Source organism: Cryptomeria japonica, chromosome 4 (assembly GCF_030272615.1).
Source record: "Cryptomeria japonica chromosome 4, Sugi_1.0, whole genome shotgun sequence".
NCBI classification, from domain to species: domain Eukaryota; kingdom Viridiplantae; phylum Streptophyta; class Pinopsida; order Cupressales; family Cupressaceae; genus Cryptomeria; species Cryptomeria japonica.
In genome coordinates, this window is record NC_081408.1 from 746,576,375 (window position 1) to 746,600,322 (window position 23,948).

Genomic DNA, 23,948 nt, shown 5'->3' on the forward strand with positions numbered 1-23,948 from the left:
GGAGAGTAAACTAGTAGAGAAGAGTTGCAGAATATTGTAGAGAAGGGAAGCTGAGAACCGGTAGGATTTATATGGTAGACATCTGACTAAGTTATCAAGACCGGTGGTGGATAGCAGCAGTGTGGCAGAGAGAAAAGAGTGTCGGTAGAGAGAAAAGAGAATCGATAGAGAGCAGAACCGATAGAGAAGAAGAAGAGGTTGAACTAGCAAAGGTGCAGTAGAGAGTCGGTTGCAGCAGCGGATAAGGTTCCTGCAGAGAAAAGGCAAAGAGAGAACTAACAAATATTTGAAGAGAGGAGAATTGGTGGAGAACATACATGAGAGTTACAAAGTTCTTTTGTAACAAGAAGATAACTTTTGTATTCAAAATATGATTTTTTAATCACTGAGTTGGAGCTCAGTGCAGGGGTTGGTGCTCTTTGGATTGGTGCCCTAAAGTAGGAGTGGTACTCCTTGGGTTGGTTCCCTAAATATTGTAACTGGGGTTTTCATTGTGAGGCTAGATTGGAGTTGTAGTCTCCAGCAGCACTTCTCACCGAGGTTTTTCCCATCTTGGGTTTTCCTCATACATCTGGTGTTATTTGATGTCCCTTTTATGTGTGGTTGCATTTGTGTGATTCTCCCATCTAATAGGTATGTCTACTTTATGTTAAATCTATTAACTGGTATACACACATAGGATAGAAAAGGGAAAAGTTTAGAAATCGTCGATTCACTCCCCCCCCTCCCAGTGACATCTAGTGTTCAACAATTCACATTGCTTGTGAATATTTCTATATCATTTTCTATGAGTATTGGTAGTATGTATTGATCGTTGTGTGTGTTATTGAAATTTTTCTTGGTCTAATGATGTTCTTTGTGTTATGTGACATTCTTGGAGGTTGTAGCATGTTGCGGATGATCAAGGCATATTTTTGGAAGTGTTGCAAGTTTGTGGTGTTGATTTGGGTCTAGGATATGTCTTAGCCGATATTATTTTGGTTTGCATATGTTGTTGTAGCATGTGAGGTTATTATTTTATAATTTGTATCAAGGGTTTAGCCGACCTTGAAATATAGATTGATGTCATGTACAAATAAATGTAATTATCATGTAAGATGTATGTCTAGGATCTTTGAAAGTGTGTATGATCAAGTTGTTTGTGCGAACAAGTGATTTCATCTTTCGGAAGTGAAGAAGAGAAGAGAAGTGTTGCAGAGAAAATGATGTGCTTAACCATAGCTATACTCAGACATATGTAGATGTTATCTTTGCAATTCATGTAATCTGGATTGTTGTCTGAATGATTTTGTAAGTCAGGGAGACTTATTGTAATGCAGTGAGCCTTCCCTTAAGGTTGTAGGCTTTATGGGTTTCTTGTTTGAGCAATGAGCTCTAGGCAGTGAGCTTGAATGCATGTGCATTCCCCATTACAGTATTTTATTTACTCCTAACAAGATATTATCTCATTATGGGTAGGTTCTCATTGTGGTTTTTCCATTAATCGAGTTTTTCACATCTAAAATCTTGGTGTTATATATGATATTGATGTGGTTTTGTTTCATGTTTTAATTTCTAATTATCAGATCTAATTTGTGATATAAGTTGTAGAAAGTTTTTGTGTAAATTGATTCACCTCCCCTCTCTCAGTTTGTTGTTGGTTGCCAACAATTGGTATCAAAGCTAGATCCTTTGGAAGAAGCTTGATCACTTGAGGGAGATTCAGGATGGCAACCTTTGCTTCCAAGAAGGACAACCCGAGGTTTGATGAAACGAATTACACTCTCTGAAAGAGCCAGATGCAGTTTTATTTAAGATTCATAGGGGAAGAGTACTGGAAGATCACTAAGAATGTATACAATGTTCCGTAGAATGGTCCTACTGCTCTGGACAAAATTAAGGAAGCAGAATATAACATCAAAGCGAAGGAAGCATTGTTGAGTGCCTTTTCAGATTCCAAGATGACGAATGTAATGGACTTAGAGACTGCACATGAGATCTGGGTAAAACTAGAAACTTTGTATGAAGGATATAGTCATGTAAAGATTACTAAGCTATAGATATTGAAAGGTAAATATGAGAACCTAAAGATGAGTGAAGATGAGAATGTCACCTCTTTTATGCAAAAAGTAAATGAGCTTTTGTACAGAATTAGATGTGTCAGTGGAGTGCTAGAAGAGTCTGAGATTATTGCCAAGGTACTAAGATCCTTGCCTCCTTCCTATGAACATAAAGTTGTTACTATCGATGAGATCCAGACTATGAAAAATGTAACAAGAGATATGTTGATCGGTAAACTTGTTGCTTTTGAGCTGAGTGAGTTTGGAGAGTCCCTTCCTAAAACTGAATATGCATTCAAAGCTATTATTTTCGGGAAGCAGAGATATGATCTAGGAGAAAGTTATGCAAGAGTCTCTAGAGATGAGAAAGAGACGAAAGGGATGGAAGATGAAGAAAGAGAACTTGAGAAGCTTGAAGCACTTATTGCCAGAAGATTGCCTAAAGGTGTCGGTAAGTATGAAGGTAAGTTGTCGCTTAAATACTTTTCATGTAATAAGATAGGACATTTTGCATCAAAATGTCTGGAAAGAGATAGAAATCCTAAGAATCCATTTAAACCATATAAGACTAAGTATCAAAAGAAGTGCTATTATGTTGTTGACGAAGGTGTGACAGATGATGAGTCAGATAAGGGAAATTCAGGAGATGAATTTGTGTTCATTTCTATCAAGGAAGATGATCTTGTGATTACAAATTCTACAAGTTGCATTAATGAGGAGAAACCTTTAGCTACAAAAGTTGAAGAGAAATACGAATGGGTAATTGATAGTGGTTGCTCTCATCATATGATAGGTGATAAGAGTAATTATTTTAGCTTTAAGAAGTTTGATGGTGGTTTAGTGAGATTTAATAATAATAAAGCTTGTACAATTCATGGTAGAGGTTCTATTTCTCTTGATAGTAAGCATAATATTGATGATGTGTTGTATGTTGAAGGATTAAAACATAATCTTTTGAGTGTTGGTGAGATGGTTGATAAAGGATATAACATACAATTCAAAAATGGCAAATGTGAGATCTTGAGTAGCTCCAGAACTAAGATTGCATCAGGAACATGGACAAAAGGTAATATCTTTCACTTGAATGCTAGTGGTCAAAGTTGTTTGATTGCTCAGATTGATGAAAGTTGGTTATGGCATAAAAGGATGTACCATGGAAATTTTGATTGCATGGTAAAGATAAGTTCTACTAGAGCAGTAAGAGATCTACCAAAGTTGATAAAGCCTTCTAATTTGGTATGTAAGGAATGTCAATTAGGGAAGTAGACAAGAGTTACTTATAAGAGAAAACCATATGATGGACTTATAAATCACTGAGAGAGGGGGTGAATCAGTAACACCAAAAAAAATACTACTTTAAACACTGACTGGTAGATATACTAAACAAGTTTGTTAAACACTATGCATGCTATCCAAAATGATATAAAAGCATCCACAATAAGTAAAGCATCCACCATAACACAAGTGTTTATACGTGGAAAACCTAAATGGGAAACACCACGGTGAGATGAGACTCACAAGTTAACTATCTGCAGTAATAGGTAACTGACTGGTTAAGGTCTACAAAAATGCTCTGCTAGGAGCGAATCCTGTTAAAGATCCCAAAGATCTATTAAAAGCTATACCCTGTTAGGAGTAACCTTGGTAGAGGATTTTTGAATCCAAACTAATGGATCACCTTGTTAGAGGATTTGTACAATGAATCTTGTTAGAGCTTACCCGGTTAGGGGATTTGATTGTTGCAGTGATTAGAAAATAAGAGGTGGTGTGATCTAGAAGCAGCACAACTTGCTTGAATAGATCCTCTTCTGCGCACTTAAAACTTTATTACCAACATACTCTGAAACTTAACACTTATGTCTTTGCATCAAATCATCTCATATCATATCTTCTTCTCTCATACAAAATGGTTCATCATAATATCAATATATAGACATTTAGATTTCATGTCAGTCTTAGAAATTATATCACAATTTCCTAGGTACAGTGTATTTGGTCAATCAAACATAACTCATCACAAAAATACTGCCAAAATTTGTTGGTTAGGATAACTCATCACGACTGGTGATAACTCATCACACAATCAATGAATACCGGTTGGAGTTAACCATATCAACATATAAACTGATTGTCCTTCAATTCTCCTTTGCTAATCTCCACTGGATCTTCAGGTTGATGTCGAGTCATTCTTGTATATCCATATATATATTGGTTGTCTCCATGTACCGGTTTGATACTCTCTAATCAAAACTTCTAGTATACCAGTTGCAATATAATACAAATAACTTGGAAGTAACACCGGTAGATAATGTGATCATATGTGTGTGTACATGTTCCATCATTGACAACATATGAAGTCATTCATTACAATCATCATCAAGCCAACAATCTCCTCCTTTGACATTGATGGCAACACTTAGAAAATTTTACAGCTATAAAACTAAGTGTTCTTACAAAAATTTGTACACATATATTTCAACTCCTACTCCCCCTTACTACATACAAAAATTTTCACAACACACATACATATTTCTACTCCCCCTTTGACAGCAATGCCAAATTGAAAAGCAAAATACATATATATATAGAAAATTATGTATCAAAATGTTTTACATATACAAAAACTTGAAAATCTAAATCAAGATGTATGCATTGCAATCCTCAAAAAAATGTCACTAAAGTTACTCTTCAATTGAGAAAAATCATGTTCCCATGTCTCCAGCAAGTTCTCAGTGATCTCAATTGTGGTCATAATCTGAGTACAAAACTCTTCCATTGAATCAAGTGTACATGTATCTGGAGTAGCCAAAATTGCTTCTGCATTCTTGTAGGTTCTTTGTAATATGTCCACTTGGGGTCTGAGTATATTCTTCAACTCCTTTAGGGATCGGAGTCTTTTTGCCTTTTCAAAATCATAGGTGTCTAACTAGTTTTACAAATCATCCACAGATTTGCCAAAAGCAAAAATTGAATCTTGTAACGGTACATAGGCATTACATATCTTTTCTAGTTCTTGCTCTATTTCAATTCACCTATGATTGATATTAGAATAAAAGAATGAAACATTAGATGTAGATGCAAGAATTTTCCCTCTTGTTTCAATATATTTTCTTAATAAATCTTTATTAAGAGATACAGCAATTCTTCCTTCAATATCTTTTCCTAATAAATCTTTATTAAGAGATAGAGTAATTCTTCCTATATCAATATCTTTCATAATATATTCTCCATGCTTCTTCCTATAGCTCTTCTCAGCATAAGTTTGTGCTACTTCTTCTAGGGACTTAAGTTGGTCAAATACATCAGCAACCAACTAGCCAAGCTTGTCAATGGGAGTTGACAAGTGCCCTGTAATAGTTTCTAGTAGTAGACTTGTCAAAATATCCATGGTATTTTGAATGGTTTCAGCTTCCATTCTCTATTCTTTAAGCCTCTTCTTTTGTGCCCTGGATTGCATGATAGTTGCAATCTTCATCAATTCTGATGCACTCATGTTATCAACAAGTATAGGCCCTGTGATGCCTAATGATTCATCATCATCTTCATCATTTTGTTGTATGACTAATGCTTTACCGGTTCAGCCGATGTCTCCATAGTAATCTTCTCTTTCTCTTGTTTCTTCTCCTTCTCATATTCGGAGATCTATTTATCAACTTTTTTAGTAGGTTCCTTCTGAATAGCTTGTGAAACCGGTGGGAGTTGGGGTTTCTTTGGTTGTTCTTTTGTTGGTGGAATATCCACTCTTGGTTGAGTTACCAGTATCTCAGCTATATTGACTTGTGAATCTATAATTGTTGGTGGTTGCATATCTGGTGCAATAATTTTTCTAGATAGATCTATTGCATCCTAAATATCATCAACAAATATGACCAGTTGGGAAATAGTGTCATCCTTCTTCTTGATAAGATAGATGACATCGGCTTGCACTATTTCTTCCTCATCTATTTCTGGTAGATCAACAGTATCTTGCTCATCCTTAGAAGATTGTATAAGCTTTTGCATCCATTGAATATTATGAGTTATCTGATGAGTCTCAATTTCAATAGGTTGCACTTTTCCACTAAGTAGCTTCAATCTTCTTGACTTGAAAGAAAATTGGACTTTGTATTTATCAAGCAATACAATTAACTCATCCTTTGACAAATCATAAAAATATTGCACAAACACATCATCAATAATTTATTTTTCTTTCTTCACAACTTCCTCCCATTTATTCAAAAGAATAGTATATAAAGAATCATAAATATCTTTCTCAAGATCATGAGGTAATCGATTGTAATGGCACAAACAACTGATTACCTGTTGAACAATTTGTTCCTTCTGATCTTCATTAAATAAATCAAAATGTTCTTTGACATTATCAAACTATTTCTTCCCAGTGTCTTTACCGTTCTCTCAAAATTAGTCTCAGGCTTGTAAGATAAGATATTAATAGGCACAGTTGCCTTTGGCACTTCTTTCATTGGTTTGGTTGTTTTACCAGTTGCTTTCATTTTCTTGGGTTCCTCCTCAGTATCAGTATCTTCATATTCTGCTTGGAGAATTAGTTTTCGACCTCTTTTCTTTGTTGCAGTCTGCTTCTTTATGTATACTTTAGGTGTTGATTCCTTTTTATTTTGGAAACTTCGTGTCACTTTAGTACTTTTTGTTACCGGAGGTGCTTGCTTAGCCTTCTTCCTCTTACCTTTACCACTACTGGTTGGAGTACTGTTGGTTTCAGCTTTTACAGTTTGTTCTTCAATAGTATCCAATCTTATCTTTTTTATCCACTGAAGATGCCAACGGGTTATTGGCATAACCGATCAATAAGTCATAATTGACTTCATAGCTCATGTCTTCCATTTCATCTTATCTTGGCTCAATAGCTTCCATCAGACAGAAATCAGTGGTGACTGTGAAAATGATGTCCTTAGAAAAAAAATTCACCACATCCTCAGGTAGCCTTACCCTCATACTCATTTTCTTCTTAAATTCATTGAAATATTTATTCATTGCAGTAGAGAAGGTGTTCTTCATAGACTTAATGTTGTTCTTGATCTAGGCAGTTACCGATAGATCTTTAGACCATTCTAGATCACCAATTCCAGTTAGGAAATTCTTAAAATAAAAGAATAGACCAATCAACAACTGATCAAATTTAAACTTTTGACTATTGTCCTTCTTGATAGACTGAAGATTCAACATTAATTGGCTCCTTATGGCCTCACATAGGTCGTAATTAGCATTCTCAGCTATCATTTTATAAGTAGTATGTATTGCTACAGATGGTACACTGTTCATTCTACTGGAATAGAATATATAGTAGCCTATAACCATAGTCGCCAGTTTAACCATTGGGTCCTTAATGTTATTGACAAAAAAAGCACGTCCATCAGAGGTTAATGAGGTTAAAGTGTTTACTGTCTCTTTTGAAATTCACCTCAGCTTAGGTACTTCACCGATTGAGCAAAAACTAGTCACTACTTGAATAGCCTCCTTGATTATAGTGTGTGTCCTTTCCAAATATATATTTTCCCCATGAACACGACTCAAAATGATTCAGATATGTTCCTCTTTAAAATCCTCGAGAAAATAAGTTGCATTATGAAAACCTTTCTCATAAACCCTAATATACTCGGGTTGAATATTTCCATTCTCATCGCAAAGGGATTTCAACTGAGAATAAATTGACAACGATCCTAAATCTTCAATTTTACAATCAATTTATCTAGACAAATCTCCTTTTACAATGACTCCGTTAGGAACTTGAGATAAAGTATTATAAGACACAATTTGTTCTGATTTCACAACCTCCATAGGTTCTGATGTGATCATCAATCTCTCTACTTGCTTAGATGATGAAGCCATTTTAGATAAACTAGATTTGAAGTGGGATTTGTAGATGTATATAAATGACCATATTTCTAAATGAATATTTTATGTTCATTTCTCTATTTAATTAAATCCAATTTAATTAAATCACCCACATTCCTCTATTTAAATTAAGTGAATTACTCAATTTATTTAAATTAAATTCACCAGGCATCTCTTTTTGCATTTAATGAATAAATCATTTTATTCAATTAAATCTCTTCTATCCACTTTTAATTAAATTCAAATTTAATTAAATAGTTTATCCTAAATTGAATAAATCTAATTTATTTGATTTCCCCAAATTACAACCAAATTTAATTAAATTCATTTTATTCAATTAAATCCTATTATCCCTTCATCCACTTGCAAAATCCTACATCTCCCACTTGTTTCCTAAACCCTATTCCTAACCCCTTCTAGACTCTTCTAATCACTTCTAAATTAACCTAACCCATTTCCTAAACTTTGTCACATCCCTAAGCAAGGGGAAGTCACTTCTCAAAACCTCAAAGTCTTTGAAAACCCTTAAAGGCTTCAACCACTTAGCTTTGAAAGTCTCCCAAACCATTAATGGTTAACTCAACCCTCTTACATGGTTAGAGACTTTTTGCCTAACTTAACCTCCATGTAACCCAAGGGTCTCATCAAGCATTTATTGCTTTGACCATGGTTATCCTTAATCTTTTGCACAAGAGTTTATCCTTTGGATAAAACCTTTATCCATTGGATAACCCTAACCTAACCTTAACCCTTACCCCATTAGGTAACCATGAGGTCTTCTCAGGCATTTAATATCTCCAACCCCTTCTCTCAACCAGTCTTATGTTGACATTTGTCACCATTTCATTGGTGCAAATTGCAAACATGGATTCCCAACTTTCAAACTCAACCCTTGATTAAATCTTTCAATCTCAGCCATCCATTGCCCTATTTTTGCTATAAATAGAGCTCTCATTCCTCCATTTTTCATCATCCAAGTCTTTAGCATCACACTTATACTCAAATCTATGCAAGCTTAAATATCTCATTTTATGTTCATCATTTAGCCTCTCTTTTCTATAGGAATTAATCTAAATATGCATGTTTAGAGTATTTTCCTTATCATTTAGCTTAATCATAGACTAATATAGCATGCTAGGATAGTCTTGTTACTAATCTTGTCATCTTATAAACTAGTTTATTGCATTTATAGGATCATGTATAACTTAGGATGCATTTCATCTTAAAATCAACCAAAGCATCCCTTATTCTTGCATTTGTCATCCCTAAACCACTTTGCTCAGTGATCTGAGAGCAGAGAAATTGGTTTGAGGGACCTTGTGAGATAGAGAACCATGGAAGCAACCTTGGGAAGCTAAGCCATACTTCAGGGCTCCATAGCTTGCACCAAGAAGTCATGTGGGTGTGTGAGCAAGGCTCCTTAGGCTTCATTTTCCACATTTTAAGTTCTATCGACCCGCTTTTCCCACATACATTTTTGGCGCCCACCGTGGGGCCTGACCCCATATATCAAATTGGTTTTTAAATTTAACCACTTTTGCAGGTCCGCGGGAAACAAGAATTGGTGCGTGGGAAACATTTCCTAGTGCATCCAGTTAACAGTCTAGTGCATTCTGCTTTCTATTCAGCGCGTGGTATCCTTAGCTTAGCGCATCATCCTCACTAACATTTTTCTGTAGGTCTCAGCGTGGGAGGAAAACAGAGTTGCGCATTTGGAAAATAGAGTAGCGCATCAGAAATACAGAACAACGCATTAGAGAAACAGAGTAGAGCATCACAGTCATCTTGTAGCACATACAGTCTGTTCTGTAGCACATCACAGACAGAAAACAGAGAGCTAATTTGTAACAGAAATTAAAATTTAGACCTGTAGAAGTCCACGGAATTCACCTTTTTGCTAACTAATTGACTGGTTTTCTGCAGGTACTAACATTTGATTGTAGGTTTTGAATCTATTTAGGCTAGAATTAAAGTAGTTTAAATTTTTACTAACTTTTCTAAGTTAGGCAAAATTCAAATTTCTTTTTTTTCTTGTTTAAATAAAACTAAACTCATTGTTATTTTGGGCAAGTAAAACAAACAACAATAAAAAAATTTCTTGCTTTTCTAGGAGAAAATTTCTCAATTTGGGCTCTAAAAAGAACAATACACATTTTCATTTTTGCAAAGGGCTTAAAAATAATTTCACCATCCTTTGGTGCATAAAAGGATTCATTTTAAATTGGGCAAAGTAAAGAATCACACCAAGTCACAAAAGTCAGTTACAATCAAAGAGGGAAGTTATTCCCCTTTTGTTGATTTTCTTTTGTTGACCAAATCAAAGTTTTGCTTTGTTGACTAGGTTCTTTTCCTAGATTAGATAATCACTGATTTGAGGAAATAAAATAAACACCATGTTTTTGTGGAGCAACATCTCCATATAGATCTTAGAAAATCACTGAGTTGACAGGATAAAAAGAACAACTTGATTGCCTTGTCTCGAAAGTAGAAGGTATATGCTCTCCCCTTAACTGGGTGATCAAAAAACCAGACTACTCCTATGCTTTCAGTATTTCAAGTAAATAAAACCCTTTAGCAGGCCTTCCTTCCCGAGAGGTTGAAATCAACTCTTAAAGCCATTTATGGCCGGTGTGAAGGGAACGACCTAAGTGGGAAATGACTTTGACGCCAAGTGTTCCAACCCACTATAATCAAAAGTGGAAAGTGATGAAAGTCCTTTTCAATAGTTGTGCACAGCGATTAGCCTTCCCCCAGTATCCTCGAGATACGTAAAGCCTTTGTTCTAAAGGTTGGGAAGCCTCCTGAGAGAATTTATCACTGACGGGTGAACAGGAAGCCTGATTGCGAACCTTAGAAATAGAAACCTTGAGCCGAGTCAGTAACCAGACATTTGTAATATCATAGTGCAAGGGTGGGGAAGAATCTACCCCCAAGATCGCTCACCATATATCTCCCAAGATAACTACTCAATTGTGAAGCAATTCACTTTGAGTTAATTTCTGGCAAAAGGCAAAAAAAAACGGGCGCCCTTTAGGGGGTGACACAGTTGTTTGAGCTAACGGAGTATCGAGACTAGTGGGCTATGGTATTACTTATGACCCTTGAATAAAGAGTCTTTTTGGAAGTGTATTCATTGTAACCAAACCTGTTAAAACATTGAGGATTTGAACACATCCTCGCAGAATATACACTTACTGTTTAGATTAGGCAAAAATGGTTATGTATTTTATGTTGTGTTTTCATTTGTTGCTTCAGAAAATCATCCATCAACATTGAAAACCTAAAGGCAAAACACCAAAATCATAGAAAACAGTCAAAACAGGGCAGTCTAGTGTGTAAGAGAAACTTCTTAGCGCGTGTGATACATCATTTAGCGCATCAAACCTTCACTTTAGCGCATCCAGTTTTAACAGTAACGCTTTACCAAAATTTAGAAATAGTGTTAAAAATTTAGCGCGTCCGAAAAACAATCTAGCGCATCAAAGCATCAGCTTAGCACATAGGAGTCAATCTCTAGCGCATCAGGTTTATCAGTTAGTGCGTGGAAGGCCCATATTAGCGCATGACTTTTTGAGCAAAATAGAAAACCAGATAAGCAGTCTAAAACAGTTAGCATGTAGCCGGGGGCAGCTTAGCACGTGTGGTCTTTTCCTTAGTGCATCAAGAAATTTCTGTAGCGCATTCGGTCTCTATTTTAGTGCGTGATCAAACCCAGAAAAACAGGGGGCAAAACAGTGGAAAATTTTGAAATTTTAGAAAGCATTTTTGAGAGCATCCTTTCATCAGCTTCATCTTCATCAAACCAGAGTACCAAAAACAAAGCGTTAAAAATCATTTCTTGAGCAAAATTCATGTCAAAACAAAAGTTCTCCAGAATCCAAAACTGATCGCACGATAAACATATCTATCCTATCAAAAACAAGAAACATCATCGCAAGTGACGAATAGATCCTTTATTATCTCACGGATTATATCTCAAAAACACTTGTTCAAAATCTCAGGTTGTCAAATCAAGTTTCCATATCGGGAGACTTTATCCATATCATTTGACATGCTTTGTCGTGAGGGGGCATCTAAACCTTCACTTTGATAAAGTAAAACTTGAATTTTCAAAACAAGATCAAATAAATCCAAAACAATTCAAAGGAAACCATTAAATCACTTATGCATGACTAATCCCCATATTCTGAGAAGAAAGAATACTTATCGTAACACCACGTTGAAGAAACAACAACCAAGTTTTTCCAAATTTGTCAAAAGAAATAATTTTTTATACATCAATCGTCAACTCTTCAAATCTCATCGAACATTCCTTCATCACATCAAACATTATATCCAGAACAAATCCAATGAATTTGACAAAGAGCCTTTGAAGACTAGGGCATATTGTCAAAAATCCGCATTCAATCAAATCATAAACCGTGGAGGAAAGATCAATCCAACATTCTTTCCTGACAAGTGCATCACTTACAACACACCCCGATTTGAACCACCAACCCCGGAGCAACATATCGAAGAGGATTTTGTCCCCTTTGTCACAGAAAGCTTCTACTACAATGCTTGTCACTCGCTCTCAACAAAACAAACAAAGCGAGGCACAAGCAGAATCCAGTATGAATCAGAGGTTATCAAATCCTTTTGAAGGTCTGCATCTAGAGGATACTGAAATTTCTGAAGAGCTTCTTCAAGAATGCCAAGAAAGTGCTTCATTCCAAAAAATTGTGGAAAGACTCATGGAAAATGACAAGGAAAAATACTTGCTCATGCTCACAAGCAAAGGGTTTAAACTCTCTGATGACTTTGACACAGACATGTTTAGAATGAGATCTCAACATTACGAATATCAAGAATGACAACGAGAAGGGGAAGCACGCGACCCTGAACAAGATATTCTTGAACAAAATATACCGGAACAACATACACTAGGGCAAAACATCCCAGAGCAACACATCCCCAAGCAAAACAAACTGTTCCATACACCATTTCAACCCAGGATTAATGCAAGGGAAGAACTCTTCCCTCGGCAAAACAATGCGCCTTTGGTTGCCCTTACTCAACAAATGCAAATGTTACAAAGACAAATGCAAGACATACAACAAGGGACAATAGTACAGTACTCATTAAATGAAATTTGTCCTTATCCCTTTGACAGAAGATTGCACATGATCCCTTTTCCTCCAAACTCTGATGTTCCTAAATTTGACAAGTACGATGGGAAAAGCAATCCCCATGATCACGTTAGAGAATTCTATACCATGAGCCTTGAATTTGCTCATGAGGACACCTATCTGATGAGGTTATTCCCAAGAATTTTGGGAGGACAAACAATGGAATGGTTATCCAAAATCACACCTCCTATCAGATCATTTGACGAAATAGTCAACAAATTCATCACTCAGTATTCCTATAACATTCAACATGCTATAACCATGCTAGACGTCTGTAACACCAAACAGAAAAATAATGAAATGTTCATGGTATTCCTTCAACATTGGCGACGTATGGTTTCACAATATCCTTGAGATATTCCTGAAAAGGAGAAAATGGAAATTTTCATCGACAACTTGAATGGTGAGATGAGTTACAGGCTCAAACTCCAATGCATATCATCTTTCGCTAAACTGATTGAAAATGACATTCAAGTAGAAGAAGCATGTGTCAAGAAAGGAATGCTCAAATTCTTCAAAGAAGGAACAAGTTCATCAAACTACAATAACCAAAACAACAACTTAGATAAATCTAGATTCTGGACTCGAAACAAAAACAATGGAAACGAAGGCAGCAATGAATCACATGATCCAAAATCTAAACAGCCAGTGCTCGCATTATCAGGAAATCCTCAAGCTATAAAGAATCCTAAAGGTGCTAACCCAGAAGCTAACACATACGCACTGAATACCAATCAAGGTCAACCCAACACAAACAACACCAACGATACTCAAAACAAAACCACAAATCGAGGACCTAATAACAATTCACGAGACGGCACCAACAATTTTCAAAAATGTGTCTTCACACCACTAGGACAATCACTGGAGTCAGCATTCAAAGAACTCTTGGCAAATAAGATTATATCTTTGCCCGCAATTAGCAACTATGAACCCCAAATCAAACCACATTGGTGGAATGACTTCATCGCAACAAAGGTCATCAAACGAACGATTGCATGAGATTGAAAAACGTTGTTCAAGACATGATTGATAGAGGCAATTTAATGATGGATGGTCTCAAGACAAATGGTGACCATGGAGCCTTTAAAAATCCTCTTCCAAACTACAACAAAGATGGAGCTTCAACCTTGAACGATACATATGGGGCTCGTATCAATCACATCTACAATAACACCATCAATCACATATCAGCTGAAGACAATCATGTAAATGTCATCACAATCTGAGACCAACATAATCATGAATCTGTCAATGTAACAACTAGAGCTCAGAAATATGTCTTGAAGGGCCACACAACAACAACAAACACTATACCAAAAATCCAATATGATTTAGTCAGCCAACTATGCAAAACTCCTACTCAAATATCTATACTAGAATTGTTAAAACTGTCACCAAAACACAAAGACATATTGGAACAAGCGCTGTTGGAAACCAATGTACCTCAAGATCTAGATACTGACAAATTCCAACCCATGGTCGCTCATATGACAAGGCCTCATAATCTCACGTTCTCAGAGCATGATAATACTTCCTTAAGTCATCCTCATAACACTCCTCTCCATATTGAAGTTATCATCTATAAACACCGAGTAAAACGAGTCTTGATAGATGGAGGAGCTGGACTTAATATATGTACCTTAAAACTTATCTGTGCATTAGGCTTCTTTGAGGAGTCTATTGATCCACGTAAAAAGATTACCATAAAAGCATATGATGATGAAGAAAGGTCATCTAAAGGAACCGTGATGTTACCCATTCAAGTTGGACCGACCCTGGATACATAGAGCTCACGTACAATATTTTATTAGGCCGACCCTGGATACATGAAATGCAAGCAGTGCCTTCTACGTATCACTAGTGTGTAAAATTTCCTTACAATAGACAAGAGGTCTCTATATCTGTTGATCACAATCCATTTCAACATTGCAACGCAATGGGGGCAGCCCAAGACAGTTTGGCTCCCCATAATAGAGAAAAACAGAAATCCTCAACATTAGATCTACAGAAGGCAAAGTCTGAATCATTGCCTGGAGATTTCAAGCAGAAAATGCAAATCAGAGAACAAGGCATGGGGGAATACTCTTTGGAACCCATGTGTTTGGCCAACTTACCAACATCACCCAGATCTCATGGATTACCTACAACATCAACACATCGGATAACTCAGCCCATCACCAAATTTGATGGTACCTTCATCCAACTCGGCACTCTAGCACATGAATCAAAGGAAAAGGACATCCTTAGCTGGTTATACAAAGATGAGGAAGAAGATAATAGAGCAGCTGCTCTGGACATAGTTCTACCAACGCACCTATATGGAAAGGGTTACTTAATCATGCAACAAATGGGATATAAAGGTAAAGGACCTATTGGAAAATGCAAAGAAGGAGTCACTGAACCAATAGACCTTCCTTCATAGCTCAGTAGAGACAAAATAGGATTGGACTATAAACTCACTTTCCTACTAAAAAAGATACCACGCATAACTCCAAAACCTCAATGGAAAGCAAAGAAGAAATACAAAGAAGAATCCTGGCAAGAAGCACTATTTGAGTCAGCAGAAACAATCCACAAGGACCGTGAACGTAAAGAATAGAAGCAACATCAGGAGAAACTCCTCAATCACAAGAAGGCCATATCTGTAGCAGTAGCTCATATTCAAGCACCAATATCTAAAAAAGCAGAACTACCTCCTGATATCATTATTCCTCCCCAAGGAGGAACAGTATATGAGCAAATACAAAAGGTAGAAGCAGGATCCGACACAGAATCAGTGAAAACTATCAAACTGGTATCAATTATCAAAGATCTCTTTATACTAGTTCCATATCCCTTTCTCAAGAAGAGAATAACGCAAAAGTTAGACTATTTGAATTTGGACCACAGAATATCTATGACGCTAAGGAAAGCGAGCAAAAACATTATGAACAAGTCTATATGGAGGATGATACCATCGAAGACCTTGACGGAATCCTGAACTTCTTTGGCATCCGAACCAATAGCAAAACTTGATCCACCAAATGATTCCTTACCACTTATCTTTCTCGACCTCATTGACTGGGATGAACCCGAAATGCATGATATACCAATTTTCCCAGACAATGAATCTATTATCCACTACCTATGCACCGTTAACCCAAAAATAGGCTCTACCAGTGAACACGATAACGATGTCTACAATCAAGGGAGTGCCAAGTCTCTCAATCGCAAAAATGAACCAAATAAAAGATCTGATGCTGAAAACCAATCAATGGCAACTCTAGATCACAAAAAAGTAAAAATAAAGGACGCATCTCAGGGTGAAAACCTTTTTAAGGCACCTAAAGATGGGAGACTTGACACTCTTTCTAAACATTTTCATGAGCGATCACCCATATTGATTGAGCCCACTCAATCAATCAACATTGGTACTACAGAACCAGCCAAAAACATACACCTGGCAGAATCTCTGACAGAGGAGGAAAGATCAGCATTTATCATCTTTTTTAAAGAAAAGAAAATTAACTTTGCTTGGTCATACGCAGATATGCCTGGAATTGATCCACACTTAATCATGCATCACTTGTCCATCTCTCCAGGAGTTAAGCCAGTCAAGCAAAAACTACGAAAGATGAATCCACAGGTAGCACTCATGGTTAAGGCTGAACTGAAGAAACTATTAGATGTCGGATTCATTCGACCCATCGACTATGTAGAATGGATTTCCAACATAGTACCAGTATCAAAACTAGACGGCAGTATCAGAATCTGCATTGATTTTAGAGATGTCAACAAAGCCTATCCAAAGGATGACTTTCCTTTGCCCAGTATCGACATAATTGTAGACCTCACAGCGGTCCATGCAATGCTCTCACTAATGGATGGTTTTTCAGGCTATAATCAAATAAAAATAGCCCTAGAGGATCAAGATAAAACAACGTTTACCTGTCCTTGGGGAACGTACTGTTGGAATGTTATGCCTTTTGGCTTAAAGAATGCAGGAGCTACTTATCAGAAAGCAATGACAACAATCTTTCATGACATGATGCATACCTTCATGGAAGACTATGTGGATGATTTACTAGCTAAATCCTTCACTAGAGCAGAACACCTCAGCATCTTAACAAAGATTTTTGTTCGATTGGAAAAATTCCAAGTCAGGCTCAACCCTAAGAAGTGTGTCTTCAGGGTTACATCAAGCAAGTTACTAGGCTACATAGTCTCAGCTAAAGGTATTGAAGTGGATCCAGCAAAGGTACAAGCCATTATGGAGATGCCACCACCAAAGAATATCAGTCAGCTCCGCTCTCTACAAGGATGACTTCAATCAATCAGGCGATTCATCGCTCAACTAGCCGATAAAAGTCTACCATTCAATCACTTGCTACATAAGAATGTACCTTTCAGATGGGAAGCTAAATGTGCTGAATCTTTTTATCAAATCAAATAGTATCTAATAAACCCACTAGTTCTAGTACCACCAATAGCAGGAAAGCCACTCATTTTATACATTTCAACAATAGATATATCACTGGGGGCACTATTGGCACAAGAAGATCAACAAGGAAAAGAACAAGCCATATACTACATCAGCAGGACATTGAATGGCTATGAACTCAACTATACATTCATTGAGAAGGCTTGTCTAACAGTAGTCTTCACTTCTCAAAAGTTCCGACATTATATGCTAGCACACACAATTAAGCTAGTGGCAAAAATTGATCCTCTCAATTATCTACTCAGCAAGGCAGCTCTTACAGGTCGATTGGCTAAATGGGTAATGATTCTCAGTGAATTTGATATCCAATACACAGAATGAAGAGCTATCAAAGGACAAGCAATTGCAGATCAACTAGTTGAAGCACCGCTACCAGGAAAACAAACTATGGAGATTGAATTTCCGGATAGAGACGTTCTTGCTATTTCTACCAAGAAATGGACCCTATACTTTGACGGATCCTACACACAACATGGTTCAAGTGCTGGCATTCTCTTCATCACTCCTTAAGGACACACTATACCAAGATCATATCAAATCAACAATGACTATCAAACAAATGATGACAAGCTACTACCCTACAAATAAATGGTGGATGACTTCAAACAATATTTTGTACACATCACCTTCGAGCAAATACCAAGATTGAACAATAAAGCAGTCGATGCAATGGCTACTATCGCTTCATTACTACAAATTCTAGAGCAACAGAGTCATTACGAGTTTCTGGTAGAGCAACTGTTCTCCCCAGCCTATGACCACTTTGAATCCCATGTTGTCTATGCCTTGACTGGTTTGGATTCCCCTTTGTATGGACCAATATATGATTATCTAAAGAACAATATTCTACCCATTGACCAATCCCAAAACCAAAAGTGTAATTTTATCCGACAAGCCGCCCGCTATACCCTTACTGCTAATACTTTGTACTATCGAGGTCTAGATGGTACTCTTCTTTGTTGCCTTGATCGTAATGAATCTGATTCTGCTTTACACAAGCTTCACGAAGGTATCTGTGGCACATATTCAAGTGGGACTACTCTTGCTAAAAAGCTTCTAAGAATGGGATATTACTGGCCGACCATGGAAAAAGACTCGTATCATTTCACAAAAAATTGCCCTAAATACCAGATCCATGGCAATCTGATACATGCTCCAGCACAGGAACTGCAGCCATTTACAACATCCTGGCCCTTTTGTTAGTGGGGACTCGACTTGGTCAGCAAAATTCATCCTTCATCTTCACATGGACACAAGTTCATTATAACTACAACAGAATACTTTACCAAGTGGATAGAAGCAGTCCCCATGACCACAGTAACTGGAAAACAAATTGCCTCTTTTATCCTAAACTATCTGATCTGCAGATATGGTATTCCAAGCTCCATCATCACCAATAATGGATGACCGTTCAAAAACCAATATGTCTGAGAACTATGTGAACAATTCAAAATACAACATCGGTTCTCTACACCATACTACCCCTAGGGGAATGGTCAGGCAGAAGCATCCAACAAGACAATACTAAAAAATCCTAAAGAAAATAGTGAATGATGCAAGCAAAGATTGGCATGTACAACTCAATCTAGCACTTTGGGCATATAGAACTAACATCCGCACACCTACAGGAGCAACACCTTTCTCATTGGTCTATGGATCAGAAGCTATTTTACCACTGGAGGTAGAAATTCCATCTCTTAGAGTCTCTCTAAAAGGCTTAATCCCAGGTGAAGAGTATCGAGTCAACCGACTACAAGAACTGGAACTCTTAGATGAAAGACATCAGCATGCTTACACTCATCTCAAAGCATATCAGCAACGCATGTGTAGAAGCTATAATCACAAGGTCATTCCCCAAAATTTCAAAGTTGGTGATTTAGTACTCAAGGAAAATCCTAGAAATCAGCAAGATCGAGAAAAGAAAGGGAAATTTGAACCCAACTGGTTAGGTCCCTATGTCATCATATCAGTCTATGGATCTGGTTCTTATCAGCTAACAACTTCAGAAGCAGATGTGCTCAATGAACCAACTAACAACATTCGTCTGAAGAAATACTACACTTGAGTAGTCTAATGCATGGAAAAAGTCAAAAACAATTTTAAAAAATCAAAAAAATCAAGAAAAAAGCAAATAAAAAGGTACAATAAAAGCAACTGGTGAAAACCTGGTAACAGGCGCTATTGTGAAAGGATAGCTCCTTTATCTATATCCATATCCTTATCTCTGCAGTAAAACACTATCGGCCATCGCCCGACACTTAGCAAATATCCATTCAGGACATACTTAGCGTAGTCACTATCCTGATTTATCCATCTATCCTTTCACCACACTTTACTATGGCTTGGTAATCACTGTACATACCTGCATCGAGAGGTACACTTAGCTGGAGACAATAAACATTAAAACTTACAAACATGTTCAAACTATCAAGACTATTTGCAAAACTCAGAGCATCATGTCCAACAAAGCAAAAACTTACACTAACCCAAATCAAAACATCGATCGATAACAAATTCACAAGAGAAATACGATGGATGATTTTCTAAAGTACCAACTGTTGCATTTTGCATAAAGCCTTGACTATTTTTGCATTTAACTTTTTGAATTATTGGATTCTCTAAATTTTCTCAACAAAGCTTCCAAGCTAGAGAACATCGAGAAACTCCAATATTTTCTTAGTCTTCTATCTATGAGGCGATCATTTGTACTATGTAGATACTTGTCTCGAGATGTGATCCAACGAATATCACTGAAGACATGATTCCACTTTATGCATACAAATGGTTTAATCTTGTTTGTTAATACACAATCCGCACTCTGGTCATCCTGGTTCAATTATACCTTGGCACTTGTGCTATCTTGCAAAATCAAACATCATGTAAATTTTTCTCAGGTTATCATGGTTTAATTATACCATTATGCTTGTATAAATTTTCAACATATCCAAAAATCAATCCATGCTCAATGATGATACATATATTGAAAGCAAATAACATGTGGTTATATCGGATGACAAATGCAGAATGAGGGTGCTCCAAAAAAACAATTAGTTGCATATCTTTTTATAATTAGTTGCATATCATTTTATAATTAGTTGCATATCATTTTACATTTAGTTGCATATCATTTTACAATTAGTTACATCATACATCTCATTTTCAAGATACATCTCACAGCATATCAAAACATACATACATCTCATAAACATCATACATTTACATCATTGCATTTCACTTCATCATATCATCTATCTAAGCATTGCATTATCATAAAATAAACACCAACATATAGAAAATGAATCCATAACACATCACATGATCAAAGAAAATGGTGTCATATATATATATATATATATATATCAAAAATGATCAAAATGTACAATATATGTCATGTCTCGGCCAAATACAATGATAAAAAATACAATGGACATAATGTCTCTCAAGTATGACTATCTCCTGAAGGAGACGGTCTCACCGCTGAAGTCCCAGCCCCTGGATCTCTAGGTGGATCATGTCTCGGTGGCCCTGTCATGCCTCTACTCTCTGACCGTGATCTAGTCTCTCAAGATCGACTCGATCTCAACTGCGTAAAACTCTGCACTCGACGCTCCCTGGGCACCACAGCCTCATAATATCGACGGTAGTACTCCACCTCCTGGGCTCTCAAAGCCAGCTCTCTCAAGGTGTCCCTCATCGAACCACCTGTTGCAGCTCTCTACACACTCACTGCGAGCTCCTCTGCTTGACCCCGTTGTTCTATCTCGATGTCACGCTCGGTGGTCAACTGTGTAATCTAACACTGATGCGCTAATAGTTGTGCCTGCAGTTGTTGTACTATCACCTGTAAGGTACTAATCTGGCGTCCTCCACGTGAGTCAGAATCTGGACCCATAGGGGCACCTATGAAGGGGTACCCCCAGTCCCTCTACCTATCCTCGGTGCTAGTGGAGGTAGCACATCAATCCTCCTCCTCTAGGCTAGCCGTCTCACCTCATCAGTCCCTCTAACTACTGCTATCACCTCTCCTACCATCCCCTCACCCCCTGCTCCAATAGCCAAACCTCCTCTACCTCTATCCATCACAATTTGTCGAACTTCTCTCTCCACTCCTCTATCACCCCTATCTCTACCTTTGTCTCCTCTCCTACCCCAACCTCCTCCACCTCCTCCCTCATCCCCATCTCCCCCTCCCTCATCCTCATCATCATCAAAAGCGGGCCGCATCTCCACTAGATCCGATATCTTCACCACGGAACGAGCTGCAAACAATCTTGAAAACTCATCCGTCATCCCAGCATCCAAAATCTCTGGGGCATAATCCCATATCTGGCCCGCTAGCTGCACAAACTCCTCTACGGCCGCCACACTGTCAATAGTCAAACCCTAATCTGGTATGTTCTACCTCCGGCGCGCATACAAACAGGTCCCCTGTGGTATCCCCTGTTGCCGACCAAACTGTCGCAAAACTCTCATAACCAAAAATCTCTCAATCACAAAAGGGGTCCGCCCTATCAAAAATCGGGTCATGAAGACATATGGCATATCCAACCCATCCTCAGCCCAAACCTCACAACCTGTATATGGTCGCCATATGACCGTATCAATATCATCCAATACCCTCCTCCAATGCTCCAGCTTGCCCAGCTTCCGCTGGACAACTAACCCCCTATATCCATATGCATAGGCACGTCCAACTGGCCTATCTCTATCCACCAGGGGCCTAGCTGCAGGAATGTGCTCCCAGCACCATACCTGTAGAAGTGTAACGCCAACTGACAAACTATTGTAACCCAGGTATACTACCTCGTGCAAGTCCCTGTACAAATGGGCTAGCATAGTCGATCCCCATGCGAACCTGCAACCCTTGTTGGCATTATAACAGACAAGGAGAGATTGGTGGTATTTCAATAAGGATATTGAGAAGGTTGTTGATGATTATGGATATAACTGATTAAGGATGTTTACTATCTTAATATTATTATTTTGTCATTGATGTCAATAAATTGATTTTCTAATTCAGTATGATGTTGCCATATCTTAAAAAGTATGATTTGATGAGTATAAAGATGTTGGTAAAAGACACAGAAAGAATGTGATGAATAAGGGGAGAAATAAGTTATTCAATGGGCAACTATTACCGAGTTAGACAATGATGAGATCATGATGTCTAGATTGTTTTGATATCCTACATATGTTATTGATTGTAAGGTTAATACTATACCATGTTACCGAGCAAAGAACCTAGTCGGTAAACCCTAAGGAACCCAGTCGGTAAACCCTAAGGTTATCGCTATCGGTTAATGAAGGAAGAATGTCTACTGAGTGAAGTTTAGTATTTACCAAGTTGCAACCGATTCGTAACAGAATGCATTGAATGAATAAAAGCATTATTTAATGAAGGAAGCTGATGAGCTGGCTCTGATTGAATGATTGGTATGCCATGCATGAAGTTTGTTAAAGAATCTATGGAAAAGGAAAATGGGCAAGAAGATCTACAGCTTAGATTGAACCGCAATACCCTAGCACAAGTTCCAAGAAATATATGCAATTTCCAACGTGGGGTAAAACGTTTTTCAGATCAAAGGATACATTGAACCTAGTCAAAGATTGAAGATCTGATGGCTATGATTGATCATGGGAAATGTGATCAAGGAGATTAAGTGGTTAGCAAATTGTTTATAAATAAGGAACTGTTGATAAACAATGTATGCGGACAAGTGTATGCATAGGGATGCTACATAGTGATTACCGAGCACAGAAGCTTGAAGACCTGTTTGAATAACATAGTATAGAGCCTAGCAGATGGACAAGATAAGTCCTATTGTATTGAGCAAATAAGAATCTGCTTTAGCATTTTAGATGTGAAGTTGCAGATAGATTTTTATTACTGTTATTTTGTAAAGTGACAGAAAATCTCTTAACCGAGTGGACTTAACAGTCTTATTTGTAAAACCCTCTAGCAAGGTGACATTCTGATTGAGTGTTTGAAATCCTTTAACAAGGTCACTTCTAACAAGGTGAAGATCCTAACAGATCTGAGGGAAATCCCTTAACCGGGTCACATCTAGCAATGTGTTTGTAATCTTTAACAGGATTTGCTTTTAACTGAGCATACTCTAGAAGAGTATATTTCTTAGTGGGTCTGAAATCCCATAGTGGTTTTTCCCTATTTGGTTTTCCATGTTAAATTTGGTGTTATGAGTGTTATGATGTTTATATGCTTTTGAGTTTGCATGTTTAGCAGTTTTGGTTATATTACTGAAGTATATGTTACCGAAGTTGAATCTGTTGTTTTTTATGGAAGATTAAGTTTGTATGATTCACCCCCCCCTCTCATCTTGTTAGCTATTGGATTTGTACTTACATTAAGTATCAGAACTATCAGCCCTGTGTAACCATCTCCTC